Source organism: Plodia interpunctella, chromosome 5 (assembly GCF_027563975.2).
Source record: "Plodia interpunctella isolate USDA-ARS_2022_Savannah chromosome 5, ilPloInte3.2, whole genome shotgun sequence".
In the NCBI taxonomy this organism is placed as follows: domain Eukaryota; kingdom Metazoa; phylum Arthropoda; class Insecta; order Lepidoptera; family Pyralidae; genus Plodia; species Plodia interpunctella.
The window spans coordinates 109,649-128,214 of record NC_071298.1 but is presented as its reverse complement, the minus strand read 5'-3'; the positions used below and the strand labels follow the sequence as shown (position 1 = coordinate 128,214).

The following is an 18,566-nucleotide window of genomic DNA, read 5'->3' as shown; positions in this document are numbered from 1 at the left end:
TATTCTTTATTCTTTAGTTGTTCACATTAATTTGGGATGAAGTTTATACGTTTTATTCTTTATTTCTGACATTATGAAGATAATCAAAATTATTCTTGTCAAAAATATTATCTGTAAAGATACAAAAATTAAACAGAGCTGTCACTGATAACGCTGACATTTATGGGATTTCATAAAATGAAAATGAGGTTCCCGCGAAATGTGTAGTTATCAGAAAGACATCTACTTTCTGGACATGCGACGTCAGGAAGCAATGCATGAATTACGACTTACATACTGAGAGCTGTGAGTTGATATGTTCACATTTTATGATATTCTCGGTCTTATGCCACAAACTGAGAAACTTGTTTTTTTAACCGATTTACAATGGTTTAAAAGACGACTATTAGAATTTAAACTCGAGGCGTGGAAAAATATATTATCGTCAAAAAGTAGCGAAAAGAGGAAAGCGGAACAGATATACAGACAGACTTTCTCGTTTATAATATTAGTAGGGATGTTTGTTACACGATTGCTTGTACTTATTGAAATTATTATTTTTGAAGCATTATTGGTATTTTTTTCTTCTCAGACAAAAAATAGAGGAATCATTTAATAACATTATTGACTCTTACTGTTTAGAAGGTATAAGTACTTCATAGATTTAACAATTAAAAAATGAAAATGTGACTCATGAAACAAATATTAGTGCGACCAGCGCGGGTGCGCGCGCAAATTGATTAGAAATAACTGGTTAGTTAGATTTAAATTTTATTCACATTTATTTTAGTCAACTTGTCGGATAAAAACCTGAGACGCTTAGTGTGTATGCAAATTAATACGCGGATGACTGCTCATACCAAATGTCATTGGCTCCTTGCTGTCTGGAGGCTTTCCATAATTATATTCATATTCATTCGGTAAGTATGAAATTTACATAGAACAAAACCAATTACAATTTTTAAAATTTTACATACGATTGGTACATGACTTTACTTGAGGCTGTACCCAGGATCAACAGTACTCAGACAAAATGGAAGGGTTTGAAGGTAAAAATTCACCATACTTAGACCATTAGTTAGTTCAAAACTTGTTAAAATTCCTTAATTATTCAAGCAATATGGCAAGTTTCACCACTAAAGGGGACCAACCAGTCGCAAATCCATCGAGTCAAGTGTCCCCGAGTTCCCACCGTCTAATTAATTACCCTAAAAAAAAAGAATCTCTTAAGAGCAGCGGCGCCAGCGCAGGCGCCACGATATCGCTGGGAAAGTGGCCACGTTCCCCGACTATACCCGAGTACTGGCCATGTACTTTATAACTTGACCCGGGAACTAACATAGGTACATGATACGATTCACGTATCAACTTATGTTGGCCGTTGCGAGATGGCATTATTCGGCCATTTAAATTGACGCTCTATCGAATATGGGATGCTATAGGACTGGGGTATCATGCTAAAATGGATGTATACTAATCGAAAACTCGCGTTTATAGCTACAGTATCGACAAGTTATCGCTCTCTCCCAATGGATGTGATTCATTCCCGAATTTAGATATAACTTCGTCAAACGACTGCAGGTTACGTACTTATGTCTAGACATACTTTTGAAATAAGTTTAAATTCCATGTTTTCATTATTATCCTCAAGAATATACTTGTATACTACGTGCCAGTTCCCTCTATCACAATATCAAAATGGGTTTCGATGTGACATTTGAAATGTCGGAATAACTAATTAGGTATTTGTTTTGAATTTTAAACAGGTTGTCAGGGTAAGTCAGCCTTATTATTATTGAAGTAAATAAGGGCTCACACTCTTTTATGAATTTCCACTCTCTTGTTGAGTCTATTCCGAATCTTACTATACCCTTTATGTTAATGTCCCTATCATGTTTCCATTTTTTTACTACTAGCTGCGCCCCGGAGCTTCTCTCCCGTGGGCATTTGGGATAAAAATACCCTATGTGTTCCAGGTTATCATTGCAGGTTATAATATAGAATATATTCTCTTCTTCTATCCGTGTACCAAATGTCATAACAATCCGTCCAGTAGATTTTGCGTGAAAGAGTAACAAATACAAATATACACACATACATGTCATCCTCACAAACTTTTGCATATACAATACTAGTTCCTACTAGCTGTTGTTTGATCTTGCGCCAGTGTGTTATCTCATAAATTGGTTGTGTGTAATAAAGTGATTCTAAGATGAATTCTATGTTTGAAGATAGTTTTAATGTCTATCCTTTACTGTATTTATATTTTATATGCCATTAAAGGGTACAAACAATTTATTAATCGACATTAATTAAAATGAAATTGCATTACGTATTTATAAATTGCATTTATGTATCTAAGTACCATTAAAAAGTCTCATAAAGAAATCAACAGGAAATCGGGCTAAGTACCCGTTTATGTTTATGTCCGTAGTATTTATGTCTTTCTGTTTGTTTTTGCGAACTATTAGTAGATGTAGATAACGACTGTCCAAAGAATGCTTTTGTTTCGATGATGTTTTACTGAACCCTTATGTTTGCGGTAATAGATATCAATTTGCAATGTTTTTAGGCGTGCGTCAGATTTTTATGGTCGCTTGTGTAACAAGCCTACAAATGAGTCACGAGAGATGGCTCCAGCTGATAAACTGAGTTAGCTGTTACTTTGGGATCGACCTTCTTCGGTGTGGGAGGCAGCGAACATTCAGAATGTCTGTCCTAGTATTGCGAATAACACAATTATCAGTAATTGATATAACATGTAAATGTGACCATGTGACAACAGAAATCTTTAGTAAAAGACTGTATAGTGGTGTATCAAAGGCGAAGTAGAAGAATAAAATACATTAACTACTGAGCAACTCGTGTCATATTTCCGCCAAAATATGACAACGATCAGATAAACAACGATTGCTGCGATGAAGTAACCCTCCGTTAACTTGAGGGCCGAGGGCTGTTTCTCATTACGCGATTACGATCTGCGCTACCGCCGCGACACCTACTGCTTATTAATAATTCAAAACCATTATGAAATGCTAGTCTTTCATCTCCCTCGCACACTCACAAAAATAACGCAATAAAAAGAGATGGCGAACCTCTGTTTGTTGGCTATTAATAACAGAAAAACAAGCCGATCGAAGTGGATTAACACATTAACTGGGCGCCGTCGCTGGAATAAAAGCATTCCCGATCTGTGTCGGGCAAAGAATTGAAAAAAGTAATAAAAAAATTGGTGACACGAACCAGGCAATTAGTAGCGAGTGGAAGGGAGCTGAGGTGAGGGCCGTAGGTGCCGAATCTGCAGGTGATTTTTGGAAATATACAACATTTAGTTAAGCAGTTACTTAAGTATCTAAGATAAAAGTGTTATACAGAAATGGCGTTTTTCATTCTTTCGGAACATATATATAAAGAAGTTAGACAATTGCCACAATAATTAGCATTTATAATAATAATTGGCTCAAAATTTATGATATCAATCCAAGACATCACTTGAAATGGATGGGAGCCTTTTACTCAGCCGTGCTGTGAGATGACGGACAGGAATATAAGAATCCGATTATTTCGTGACATATAAAGGAACTATATGTTAGTTCATTATATAAAATATTTAGGAGTTTTAGAGTATTATGAAGGTGAATTGATGTGCAAAGGAAGAAAATAATTTTATTGATAATAAACATGAGACGAGATTGAATGATAAAAATAAATCTATTGGAATCATTCTGTAAAAGTTGATGGTAGGCCTGCAGGCGGCATCGAGCGCCTGGCGTTTCAGTCATCAGCCTTGGAGGCTCGCTGTAGGTGATGGGGGACTCACTGAGGAGGATTTCTCTATTGATAACATGGAGGTATGTGGAGCGCCAGCGCTTAGCCTGTGTAACATATACACGACAGGATTATGTCATCACAAAATATTGTTATAGCATATATCTCGAGCATTTTTGCAGCATAAGAGCAGCAAGCGGACGTAAGACAGAACGTGATATTTCGGGTAATGTGGTATAAAATAACAATAAAACAGTTGGAATCTTCTGCCGCATGGAAGTCATCTGTTAGTATCTAGTAGGTAATAGGTATTTGTGATTTGAAAGGAAATATTAATTTATAGATGCAAATTTTCAAGTATTCTTCCCATGGGGTTATAATATTTTGGCGGACGCTAAATAATGTGTGAAATGCTAAAGTTTTGGATTTATATTTGGACTTCACAATCTTGGTTTTTACTCATATCCTAGGATACTTGTACTCGTATATGTATGTTACAATTTGTCACAGCTCGCCACATGCAGCCTTAGCAACAGGCTCTGGTAGCGGCCGCGCCGCGTGTCGCGGCTAATCAGCGGCGGCGGCTCAGAAGCGCCGCCCGAAAGCCTTTCCGTGTTCATGTGTCCCCTCCGCGTCTCGTGCCTCTCCCCCGCCGCGGCCTTAATCGATCGCTGATGAATAACTTTAGATCCGGTGAGCTTGTGGACGCGGACCAAATTAGTTAGTTTCGCTTTCTAAGTTATTGTAGTGATTGTATCAACTCCCATTGAGCTTGGAGCGAAGAGAAAACGTAGATGTACGTCTGTTTGATGGCTGCTTCTCTTTCTGAGAACTTTTTAACACATTCATTTATTGTGAAATTAACTTTATTACTAGATTACTTCCTGATTACATCGTAGATTATAGAACAGCCATACATGGAAATGAAATGCAATAAACTATTTGATACGCCTCTCTTCAGTTTATTGGTGCAAGAACCGATAATGTAAAATGTTAATTGTTATTTGTTACTGGTATTTTGAAGCTTAATGCCAGTTTCCACCAACGCTGAACATAGTAATAATGACGCTTTATAAAGTTTATCTTCAGGCGAAAAGAAGACTTTAGAAGGAGTACTTTGATTTGAAATATCATTTAATAATAAATAGTAAATTGGTTTCGGTCTCTGTTTCGGTTATCCTAGTATTCATAATACGCATGCGTCATTCATCACTGTACGATCTCTTCGTCATTCAAGTTATTTCGTCCAGCAATACGACATTATGACAATCATGTAAAATATTTAGGTTTACTATTATTAGCAAGGCTTTTTTCTAGATTCTTCGGTTTCTGGTTCTTTCCAAACACCGTTTCAGTGGAACACAGGCTCAAGTAAATACCCAATTTATAGCTACATATTGCAGTAAATCGTTGGCAGCACTCGGCGCTATTAGAGACCTTTGAATAATTAATGATTTGCTTTAATTTACAACATTCATGTGCGGCGGCGCCTTTGTGCTGGCCGCGGCCGCTGCTTTCGGCCGCTCTGTCCAGCGCGCCGATGTCGGACGCTCTTTCTGTGTTCTGTGTATGTTGTCATTTGGTTTAATGTATTTCAGAGTAATAATCACAATTGTTTTGTAATAATGGTATTACAAAATAATTGTGATTACTAGAATACTTATTAATAAGAATAAATGAATAAAAAATAATTTTGAAACTGAAAGAAACAAAACTATGATCACACAATAATGTCTGATCATAGTTTTGTAAATATCTCATATACAAACGACGTATGTTTGTATATCAGATATATTCGGGCATTTTTAACCTGTGCAAGAAACGAAAAATAATACATGAATATATACAGATAACTATGTGGAGAACAAACTAAGTAAGTTATATTTACTTAGGTATTTTAAGCCTGGTCAGTTCCTGAAAACCCCAAGACTTACAAACGGAAGTGACCACAGAAGAGATAAGATAAAATTGCATAACTGATCCACGGTCGAAACAGGGTGATGTCAGTGTGACGTCACGCAGGCGCCGGCGCTCCACGGCGACTAATATACGAGGGCCAAATTACGTTATCTGATGCGATCGCATCGCGGCTAATAGCTAATAGTGGTGTCAACTCCGAGTGTCGATGCCTTAAAAAATGAGGAGTGGATAAAATGGATGGGGATCACACGCTTTTTGCCGTTTCCGGATGCTGAAGATTTGGAGACACTTTGCAGATAACAATGGCGAGTGATGTCTCGAGGCGAGCGCTACACGAACTGCTCCAGCTGAATAGAATAAACATTGGCATAGGAAGAAACGCACTCATATTTATAATATTCTGTTAAAAAAAGTGTTGCATAATTCGGTAGCTAATTGTTATGTAAACATAAAAATAGAAAATGTTCCATGATTTTTGAATTACAATTTTCCATAATGTGCTCTTTAAAAGAGATTCATAGATTGATGATAATTTAGTAGTAAAATCATCGTTAAAGTTTTTTGAATATATATATATATATATATATATATATATATATATATATAATTTTCATTTCAAGTGTATTATCAAAGATGTCCCTAAGAGTTTAGCTAAACAATACTTTGACCATAAAAAGATACCAGCAACCATAAAGCTACAACATTTGTGAATTAAGCATATTTGCATCGGAAAGCGCATTCCAAAACCCTTCCACTTATTCGTTTGAAACGGCCACTTAGACCCGTTCTTTTTTAAAACAATCGTTCAAAAAAGTGTACAGTTTTATTAATCAAAACCACAAATTGACCACACGATTCTTTCAAAATGATACCAGTCAACGTAACAATATAATTGTGTGTTTGTTTGTCCCGCCCCCGGCCGCCTCTCGCAACTTTTTGTTAGCGCTGGCAGCTTTGAGCTTCGGCTGAGTGCGGCGCGCAAGGCTGTGCGACAGCGGCCGCCCGGGGAAGATATTTCGCACTTAATGCGAGATCTACTGCGCTCGTACGATTTTGATCTATTATGTGGGTTCATCAGCAATCAATAAATAAATTTTGTTCATAATGAAAATAAACTTGTTTTTTTATTATTGTTTCACTACAAGCATTTTTATTTCGTATAAATGTGTACAATACAAACTACAGTTATCTATCAATACCATTCATGACTTGAAAAAAGATAAATGACAGCCTACTGGCTGGCATTTATTCAGATAAATACCACATCGAGATAAATCTGCGTATGCGACGTACTGATAGCGCTGACGACTGGTTTCTATTCTTTTCAATTACTGATCTAATCGTTGGAGGCTGAGTTGTCACCGACGTTTAATATTATTTGGCTTATCAGGCCCATTGACTGGAGTTACGTTATCTATGGTAAATGCTTAATAGGTAAGTTGATTTGAAATGTTTTTAAAACAAGTTCCTAATGTTTAATCTGTTCAATAATAAAATGGTGCGCTATGTGAGATTAGAAAGTGTGTGATTCCCAATCGAGGAACTACCTAAATAATGTGTGTGAGAGTAAACCGCAATGCAAATCTTAGAAGTATAGCTAAGTATACAATTATATGTATTATAGTTTAAGTACATTGAGGTATATAAAACAATAAGAAATAAGAAAATCCATTACCCGCATTTTTGGTTAAAGTATCAAGCACTATTGGCCGCAGTCGCCACTTAGAAGTAAAAAAGCGTGGCGCCTGCGCATTAGGAGCCCGGTTATTTATAGTGGGATTATTAGGGTCCTACGCGCATCCCTTTCACTCCATTAGCCAGGGGATCGTGCTGTCTCGCTCTCGCAAACAATTAGACGGCGCCTCCGATAGCTCAATAATAAACATTTTTTTTATATTTTCCTTCGCGTGACGTTTGCGCAAATTGATGTGGCTCGTGCTAATGTCCATTTTTTCCTCTGAACATGTTGACGACTTCCTTCTATTTATCAGTAATTTTGGACATTCATTTCTGTTGACAGTTTGAAGAGAGTGCAATAATGATCTAAGCAATACAACAAACTAAGATATGGATACTGGATGTACGGATGTCATATGAAAAACGACATGTCATATAAAATCTTGAACCTAACTTTAGACCGGATATGAGTGGCGCAGCAGGAGCCGCTCCCAACGAACTCCTCACCGGTGTTTTTGACGACAATAAAAGCACGAATGTCTCAAAAATGCCATTTTTGAAAAACAAGCCTATACGTGATTTTCAATCGCAAGCATGTTAGTGGGGTGTGAGATATTAGAACAAACGGGCTGCAGGCTGTATTGATAGAGACTAATTTATTTGTCATTTTATAATTTTTATATGGCTGCTTTTAAATGCTATATTATCGACGCGCGACGTAAGTTACTCAAGTACTCAGACCAATAAAAAAGATTCAAGTATATATGAATTCAAAGTCAACGCCTCGGCTTATACTCGTAGTGGCAACATTGTATGAAATGGACGACGACGGCTCTGAAGCGACAGTTCGCTTGCAGATTTTAGAGCATTATGAAGTATTCTTTGTTTTTACATTTTTTCTTCACATGCACTATTTATTCTTATTTTTCATTCTTCGTTACATGTATATGCACCAGTCAGCTTGACGTTGCACTTTAACCCGGGCAGAAAAACCCAAGTACGCCATTCTATCTAAACAATGGCCACGCGCAAGTTAAAGTTAACGTCAAAGTTGACTGGTGCAACCCACTGTGTGAGAACGGTAAGATAACTACAGAAAAATATTCCAATTCTGTCGAGCGCAAAAATATAACGAGAAATGGAATATATACGTAGGGAAGAAGAAAATATTGCCTAAAGAAAACTATTGTAAATACAAAAATACTTCATGAAAAAATCTGTGATATAACTGACACTGGGGCTCGTTCCAGCGGCATCTGGCGGTTAAAGCGAATAAGCGAGTTTTAAGCATCGCCACAAAAGGCGACTGAGTTAACCGTCGCGTTGCTTCATAATTACGTGGCATAAAATAACAGTAAAAGTAGCAAGTAGGTAGAGAGCAGTCGTCGAGCCGGTGCGCTGTTGTTTGACTTGTTAGTGGCCGCGTCTCACGTGTCCCGTCTCGAGCCATCTCTCAAATATACTAGTAAAATCTGCAAAACAGACCAACCTGGCACTATTTTTAATTTATGCGTTAAAATTTGGAGTTTTATTAATGGAGATAATTCTTTATTTTGATTTAATCCATTTAACGGTAATAGAAAAAGTATTTTTTATATTATTTTTTTTCAAAAAATAAATCACCGTTTACGTTTTCGAATAGAGGTATGCAGATAGTCTAATCGCCCACAGCATTTTGTTCCCGAAGCGCGTTGATGTCTTCTCAATCCGCACATCCACATCCATAAAATAAATAAAATTGAAGTGTCCTGTTATTGCAATATAAATGAATTTTTTGAATTACATACTAGTATTGACCAGTTCTTATTACCATAACGTTTTTTTTGGTCGGTCTGTTTGTTTATTCAGGGTAATCTTCGGAATATGTTTGCATTTGTGGTTAGGAAATACTAGCATCAATTGGATTTTGATAATTCCAACCCTAAGGGTATGAAATAGGGGGTGCAAGTTTATATGATGCATTAGTCATTTATGATGTGAGATATGTACCTAGTTAGTAAATTATTCAAATTCAAAATTCTTTATTCAATTTAGGATGATATTCATCATTTATTGACGTCAAGAGATTATATTATTTATTTATTTGGTAAAGAAACTCACGCAGGCGAAGCTGTGGGCAAAAAAATAAGTAGAAATATATTTTTTTACAAAAATGACATTTTTGATCCAAGCTTTTTTTGTTATTATAGAGATCCTATTGCATTTAAAGTGTGACCAAAATATTACGTTCGTGCAGTAAACCGTTGAGGAGTTCCCACGTCTGAAGCCGTGCCTGGGTGCATCATCAGATCATGCTTATAAAAATAATTCATTGTCCAAACTAAAAGTGTGTACAAACTTTCAGCTCAATCGATTGAAGATATCTGCTTCAAAATAAAATTGCTAGATTCCACCCGAATAGACATAGTGATATACATAGTTACATTGCATATTAAATAAAAGTCTGTACAAATATTATTCGTACTGCCAGTCAAACAAGTTTTCAGAATTCTTTTCAAAATTATGTTTATTTTGTGTAATACCTTATTTCTTCCAGAATAGCTTTTAAAGCTTATCGCAAAGCGAAAATGTAAAGTTGAATTTATTGAAGATTTTTTCTTATTTACATTTTATATTATTTGACACACACTGGTAGGAACTATTTAGTTCGTAAAAGTCTTTTACAGTGATTATTCATGATGAGAGGTATTTCCGTTCGCCGCCGCCCGCACGTAAATACATGTAGGCCGATTTGCTTGCGGTCGATACAAATCCATACTATTATCATAAATGCGAAAGTCTGTCTGTCCGTCTGTTCCGCTTTCGCGGCCAAAGCGCTCGACCGATTTTGATGAAATTTGGTATACATGTAGTTGAAGAACCCCGTTCATAAACAGGCAACTTTTTTAAAATATCAACCCCTAAATACTATAATAGGGGTGAAAATTTGCATGAAAATTAAATAACCATTCTACGCTGACGAAGTCGCGGTTTAACAGCTAGTTCTCATTATATATGACATTAAATACGACTATAAAATTAAATATGAAGGGACAACAGTGTGTATACTTAAACATTTATTTACAACAAATCCTATATTAACTGAAATAAAATCTAGCAATAGGTATTGCTGAAAGAATTGAGCAAAACTTGACTGCGCGAGTAGGGAAAGAAATTGTTGAAGTGGAGTTCATAAACTCCAAAAACAAACGACCGCATCAAAAATGATTTTGTTCGGACCAACTAACGCAGTGTTCCTGTCTGTGTCAATATCACTCCTATTTATATTTTTAAGAGATTATTTACTTGGTTGTAAGAATATAATCAGTATTTAATTTATAAATAAATAAATGTTGTATTCTTAGAGATATATTACAATATGAATTAAGTATATGGCATCGGTTGTTTAAACTTGACAATTTCCTTTTGTTTTCATATTTTATTCATAATTATTTATTTCTTTCATAATAAGATATTTATATAATTGTAACTTGAAAAATAGCGATATTCAAATCTGATTAAATAGGTATAAAAATTGACGAAAATATTGTTTAAAACATGAGACAAATAAATAAATAGATATATTAGGACAAATCACACAGATTGAGCTAGCCCCAAAGTAAGTTCGAGACTTGTGTTATGGGATACTAACTCAACGATACTATATTTTATAACAAACAAATACATATAGAAAAAGATCATTTTCCATCATGACCCGACCGGGGATCGAATCAGGGACCTCTCGGTTCAGAGGCAAGCACTTTACCACTGCGCCACCGAGGTCGTCAAGAAAAGGAGAGGGAATTCTCATTTTCAAGACGGACATACAAATGTTGCTGTCCAGAGAATTGAGGATTATGAAAAACTGAGAAAATACTTCAATTTTCCCTTCAATGAGAGTCTGGCGACATGAATATCGAAAATTTGATTATTTTAAGCACATCTCAATGACGAATAACCGATTAACCGCTGATTTACATCATCGGTTTGCAAAGAATGACCCACTGTCAACTCTCGAGGCGTGCTGAGTAACCGTGACAGTATGTGAGGAATGCGAGCCGGCGGAGACAATACCGAGCGCCGGCAGGTACGGCGCGGTGACGCCGGTGCTGTGCCTCGGAGCGGAGTACAGCGGATGTATGGAACTCAAACTGGCGGACTTGAAGGCTAACCGTACTCCCTGCGTTATTAGACCAATAACTAGGTCTTTCATCGGAAAGACATTGGACAATTTGTATAAACGCACTCCGTTTAGCAGAGTATGACTAAGAGCTGAAATGTTGTATATTATGTTCCGTTCAGACAGAAAGAAGTGGACGAGACTGACAAGCTGTACAGACCCCGCATTAAATGGAGTGAGGGTGGACGGATGATTGTTGCCTACTGGTTGTTAGCTAGTTTTACTAAAACGGATATGTTTTTATCTATGTTTTTTATTTCATAGCTTTATTGATTATAATGCAATGGAACGGTACAATTCATAATTTTTTAAAGTTACACTGCAACAGTCAGTGATAATTATCAATTATAACGTAAAGAGATTACACTGCTAATAACTGTAATATTTAACGTTATAGTGTTTACACTGTATATACAATTATTTATTATGAACATAAAATATAAACATGTTAACTGCATTAGCAGTCTTAGAATAAAATATATTTCTGAATAAAATAAGAGAAGAATTTCATGAGCATACTTAGTGTTCAGAGTACCTGTGTACTGTATAATTACATTTTCAATCCTTTAATAAATTAAAACATCATAAATACCTGATATAGAATAACTAAAAAACCAAAACAACGTAGTAATATAAAAAATCTTATTTTGAAACGAAACACCAGGAAGTGCTGGACACGATCAGCGTTGGCAGTACGTGCGCAGCGGCTGAACAACACGTCGGGATCTAACAGTCACCTGGGCACGTGACTGAGACGTGACACATGTTGACGGCACTCAGGTGAACAATGCTCAACAGCCCACATTATGGGCCGTGGTCGGGCAAGTAAAGAAGCGAACATAGTTTCCAGAATCACAAGACAAATAGTGGGCACAAACCTATCTCTCTACTCTCATTGTTTCAAACAAAACCATTGACACGATCTGAATAAGAAATAAAAAATATTACTTAACAAAAAAATGACTCCCTATTTTACACTGTTAAAAAATTTTTTTCGGACAAAAGACATTCTTAAGCTTAACAGTAAATTGGTACATACAGTTACAATCTTATACTTGAATCTGTAGCTGTGTGTAGTTGAAACATTGTATTGAGCTTGCCACTATTGATATGCTGCCGACCGTACTGGCCGCATCTCTAATTGAGTGAAACGCTGTTTGCTTTTTGCCCCGTCAATTAATTACCTAATTTATTGCCTTACGAAGGTGCTCTCACCGCCACGCATCGCCGCTTCTCTGTTAGGCCAACTATATTACTTGCCATATTTCGTCTTCCAAGCTGGCCGTATTATTTAGAAATAAAATTATTTGTTATAGTTACTAGTTAGTGAAGATTGAAATAAGAATACTACTATTAACCAAAATATCCTCACGATATTTTCATTCATATAAAAAAAAGCCTACTCGTCAGAACATTTAACAAAAAAGCTCAATATGAAATGATAATTCGTTGATGTCTTTTGCACTCGTAAGAGAGAGGCTTCTCGTGTATTTCCAGAGTGACATAACGATAATATTTATTTATATATACTTCAACAAACTGATTGAAAAATTTACGAATATCTCCCACTGATATATTTTTAAAATTAATGATATCACACTTGTACAAAAAACCTGCGAAAAATATCTTGATCACCGAATGGATAATGATTTAACGTGGACCAAACAAATACAATACATTAGAAATAAATCGATGTCAGTTACAGGCTCACTCCACAATATCAGTCAATGTGTACCTAGTAAATTACGTTACAATATCTATAACTCCCTGGTTAAGTCACATTTACTATATCTGATAGAAATATGGGGTAGTGCCGCCAACACCAGACTACAGGAATTACAAAGAGCACAAAACAAAGTAATTAAACCACTATATTGCTACCCATACTTAACATCAACTCGCAAAATTTTCAAGGAGACAGGATTGATGAGCACTCGACAGCTATATTTACACAGTACTTGCATTTTAATTAAGAAGATTATCAGTAAAACCATCCACACCAATATATCTTTCACTAAAAAGTCAGAAATTTCCAAAGGTAGTATACGTCGACCGAGTTTGCTTGTGTTACCTAAAAAGAGCCTACCTTAGTACCTTAGCAAATGAACATTACCTTTGAAGGAGCACTCTTTGACAACAAATTACCTTCACATATAAGAAACGCAGATTCCCTAAAACGTTTTAAGTCAGAGTTGCGCGGTCATGTTGCTGTAAACTGCTCACTCTAACAGATATTTTATCTTTATTATTTGTTTATACATTTTATATATGTGCCTATAATCTGTATAATGGTTCAACCTGCCTACAATAATTTAACCTACCTAGCAATAATACAATTGAATATAGTGACTGCCATGACAGTCTGACAGTATTAAGTACTTTATAATTAATTCTGTTCTCATGTAAGTGGATATATTGTAATCTTCAATGAGAATAAATTCTTTAAACCTATTTCCAGGTATTTTTCAGGCATCCTTTTTTAGAAAGCACCAAACTAGAATATGATTAGTTTTAAACATAATTAAATTATCACATAACATAACTTCGGAAAATGGAAAAGTACGGAGGAGATACACTTTCCATATCACCATTATATACGTTTGCAATTAGCTATCGTACATATTTATTGCGTTATCATTATCAAGCACACGCACGACGACCATGGAGAGGAAAGAAAGATGAAAAAATTCAGCAACTTTCTTTCTATTCACTATTGAGTTTCGATTTCTGTTTTTCCCATTTCCCGAAGATGTTTCACGTCATTGATCATTGCGATTGTTCATTTGCAGCTAGTGTAGTATTCATTATTGACATTTTTACGAAAGCAAAAAAGAACAAAGGTAGAACAAAAATGATGATAGCAATTGATCAATAGATAGATAACGTGTATAACTTACTAGAATATCACGGTGCTGTGAACAGGTACAACACGAGATTATGTTCAACCAAATGAAAAACTTCACAATCACCACACAAACTTGCGATCCTTATCAAGATATTAAAAATCGGAGCGCAGATAAAGATGCGCGTACGTCCCGCGCGAGAGGCAGTAGGGCACTGCCGGAGAGAGGTGGCGCCAGCGCGGGGCGGGCCGAGCCCCTGCTGCCGTCCGATTGGTCGGCCGGGGCGACGCCCGCGCGGAAATCCTTCGCCTCGAGAAAACACGATTTTCCATAAATCCCGCGTCACTGGAAACGTCACGAATTGAATGGACGCCGTTGTACACTAAACAGTAGGTGGAGTTACTGTCTTACTAATTTGTGATCAAGTAGGTCCTAGTGTATTGTTTTACATTTTATATCCGTCCAATAATGTAAATATTTCAGATTAATTTACATGTTGAGATATCAAGAGCTTTGCTTTATGTGTGAAAAAACTCATATATACTCTATAAAAAAGAAAATCGTATTCTTTATACCAAAAATATTAATTTTGAATACGAGTACCTATGTCGTCTAGTTGAGGTTCAATCTCTTACGACTGCGATGGTGCTACCCTCGTGTAGTTAAGGATTTGAGGTTAAAAGATCCAAGTTGACTGGTGCATCCTCTCTTGAACTAAAGCCACGTTTTGTAAATATGCACACTTTACAAAACGTGGTACTTTACGTAGGTGTAATGTAATGTTTAGCAATGACACAAAACAAATAAAAAGTGGAGAAGAAAAGTGGAAAGTGTATCCTTAAATCGTGTTCTATGGCTGAATAACAATGCGCTATTATGACCAGTAGTTTGTAGCTAGTGAGAAATTACTATATTTAATATAAAAATTGACGTAGTGATTTCTCAATAAATGAATTGAATTTTAATTTGAGAGACATCATTCACTTAACAAAGTTAACCTTCTGTCGTATCTACTATACCCTGGGTCGAAGCTCCCTTAAGGCGGGGTCTGCCGGCGCCGAGTAATGGGCGCCCGTAGATTTATCGCCCCGGTGCGGTGGACGCCGGCCTAATGGGATTAGCGCTTTGTTTATGTGAGCGAGGGGCGATCAATCGCTCTAATTAATTGGGCCACGAATTGTGGATCTGTGTAATTGAGGCTCGTTAGCTGCGAGGGTTTGGGAGCAGGCAGCTACAGACACGAGTCCACTAAATAATAGATCACCTACGAGGCACCATGGAGCTCTTCTTGGTATATATAAATTACTGGCAATTGCGCATTAAATAATTATATTATAATTTAATAATTGCGTTTTAAAAATAACTAATCTAAAATAAAATTAGTAATATCTAAATATAAAATTAGGAACTAAAGGCCATAACGGCCCATATACGCACTAAGTACAATATTAAAGCATGGATCCGATGGATATGAAAGACATATCAAAGTATTTCAGTGAAAAATATTTTTCCAAAGAAATCTTTTGAAAAAACTAATGAAAAAGAACATATTGGTATTATTTTGCTTTACAACCAAAAAAAACTATCAAGATTATTTTAATAATGTACTATTCGATTAAAAGTGTTCCAATGGCCTAATAACATGCATAAAAGTCATATTTTTTATTCCTTTTAAAACCATTCAAAATTTGACCACAGAGATTTATGAATTTCGTTCGGAGTAATCTAAATTTGTATACTTATTTTTTTTTGGGAAGACGCAGCGAAATAGCACATAACCATATTTTATATTTATTGGAAAGGCGATTACATTGTTACAAAGGAACTGAGGACAAGATACTGAAATTTTATTCATTAATTTTAGCTCATACTTTTTTCGTCATATCCTATATTTTCGCTCAAAAATGAATAAGTTTACAAAGTTAATTTATACGATTCATCTAAGAAACATGTTTCTTTTATCTCCGCGTTTTCAGCCCAGTAACGTAAAATGTTCGTTTGAGAAGTTGACTTATTATAAAGTTATAGTCAACTTGAAACCTCATCGCGCACCCTCGAATACATCTCACGAAATCATGACTTATTCAATAACGAGCAGCACTGTTTACACCACGAAATAGAAACATCCATTGTTATTTTTTGCGATGCACTTATCTCATTAGCCGTAGCCCAGTCATACCTTCCGCGAAGGGCCTTATCAGTAGCAAATACTTACAAAGACTCTTAACAATGTGACCCACCGCCACGACAAGGGCACGGAACAAATAGATATTATAATACTTGCAATAAGCCTCGTTAGGTCAGCGGCTACTTCACAATGTTCGGAGGGCCTTTGTTCTGCCAGGCGTGGGAAACTGCAGAAATTATAACCTTACCTTATTGATAAATTACTTGTCGACATGTGACGCACAGGAAGCATTCCTGCTTCCAAAAATACTGTGGTAATTTAAAATTTAGTTTACAAATTGACTGACTGGCCATAACAAGTGTGGGACGCATTCAGAGTTGAGACTGGAAAAAGAGTATTAAGAAAAGAGAGTTACACAGGTAATCCAGCAAATATAAAAAATTGTATCAAGTTCATGGGCCAGATCGAGAGGTTTTCTGCGGCATCTGCTTAAGATCGGTTATCTGGTCCGGTTGATTCTCACATGTATTGTTTGGTAGATTATATTCCATATTTATTTGTTAACAACACGCGTTGACAATCATAACATGTTTGTGTAAGTATACTATCTTATATTGCTAAACCAAAAACCAAATACCAAATTTGATATGCACTTCTATTTTTTGGCATCTCAACGTTGTAGAAAAACAATAACCTGAAAAAACGCCACTAAGGTTTTCTTTTTTCTTCATTTAGTAACTTGATTTCAACCAAAAATTCATTTTAAAATTATTGGAAACTTTTCAATACACTAGGTACCGACTTCAACGTATGAATTATGTTCAGTCCATGTGGTTAGATTTTACATTTTAAAGTATTGTATGCCTTTCATTCAATTCAATATCTTTATTGTATTCACTTATCCAATAGCATACAGGATTTAGATTTAATGAACTAAGTACATAACAAAACATGAGGAGTTATTACAATGAAAATCTGTATTGTAAAATGTAGAGTAAAAATATATCGATGAATATTTAAATAATGTTCTCGTGTTGACATGCCGATCATTGCTAACAAGATTGTGTGATAACGATCGATGGCATGCGATAATACAAATGAGATGCGATGTCGAGAGATTAATGCTAATCTATATGCTGCCCCGTATCTTTTAACTACTTATAAATCAATCGTTACAATAGTTCAGGCGTAAAAATATGACAAATCATAAGCCGATAAAAAAACAACAAATAAACGATTTATCATATTAATATATAAATACAACTTATATTATGACTAGCTTTTGCTCGCATCTTCGTATCTGCCTAAAAATTCATATCTGCCATTCCCGTGAGAATTTTAGGCAATCCCCTCTTAGAGCTCCCCTACATTCCCCACGGAAACTACACACGACCTACGCCCGGCTTATCGTATCGTATCGTATTCGTATTTTGCGTCTGTCAGTAAGCTACGGAATTATTTTATGAATTTTATATTTTAAATTTATATTTCTATTGCAGATCGATGGTTGATCTAAACGATATTCGGAACATAATTTGTTATTAAACGAGTCCATTCGAGTTTCGAGAAACTGCTATGAAGTGGGCGAGATAGTACTCGAACTACCTATTTAGATTTGTATATTTTGTAATGACCATATTGTTGAATATTTTTTAAAAACAGATGTTAAATGACAGATGTAATTGACGTATGCTAAGTATAAGATTATGATAGATTATATGGCTGTCCCTCCTTTCTTCTTAAATGGCTGTTCAGTACCTTAGGTACAACACCTAATAAATAAAAATAAAATAAAAAGCTTTTATTGATTCCTTACAATTTTACAATTTAAATATAGGGACATATAACTTTTAAAGAATACTTTTTTTAAGTGCTTTATTAATTCATTTCTATTAATTTTACGACTAATACAAATATTAATAACAACAATTTAAAATTTTAGGGATGCATAGGATACATAATTCAAATATATTTATATACATTTTTAATGAATGTTATGTTATTTATTTTTGTTAAGTATTAAAATTATTATTTTACTTAGATTAGATTGTTACGATAGCTACGATCCTACGAGGTAGGTACGATACCTACT

At 35.5% G+C, this 18,566-nt stretch overlaps 1 protein-coding gene across 3 annotated transcripts in view; it reads right to left on the bottom strand.

Annotated features, from left to right (window-relative positions):
- LOC128670121 (GATA-binding factor A-like) overlaps positions 1 to 14,550 on the bottom strand; it is a 42,459-nt gene extending 27,909 nt beyond the window's left edge. For all 3 annotated transcript variants that reach the window (XM_053745528.1, XM_053745529.1, XM_053745530.1), the window contains exon 1: positions 14,401 to 14,550. The gene's annotated coding sequence lies outside the window, so the exon portion shown is untranslated. The remainder of the gene's footprint in view (positions 1 to 14,400) is intronic.
- Between the last annotated feature and the right edge of the window lie 4,016 nt (positions 14,551 to 18,566).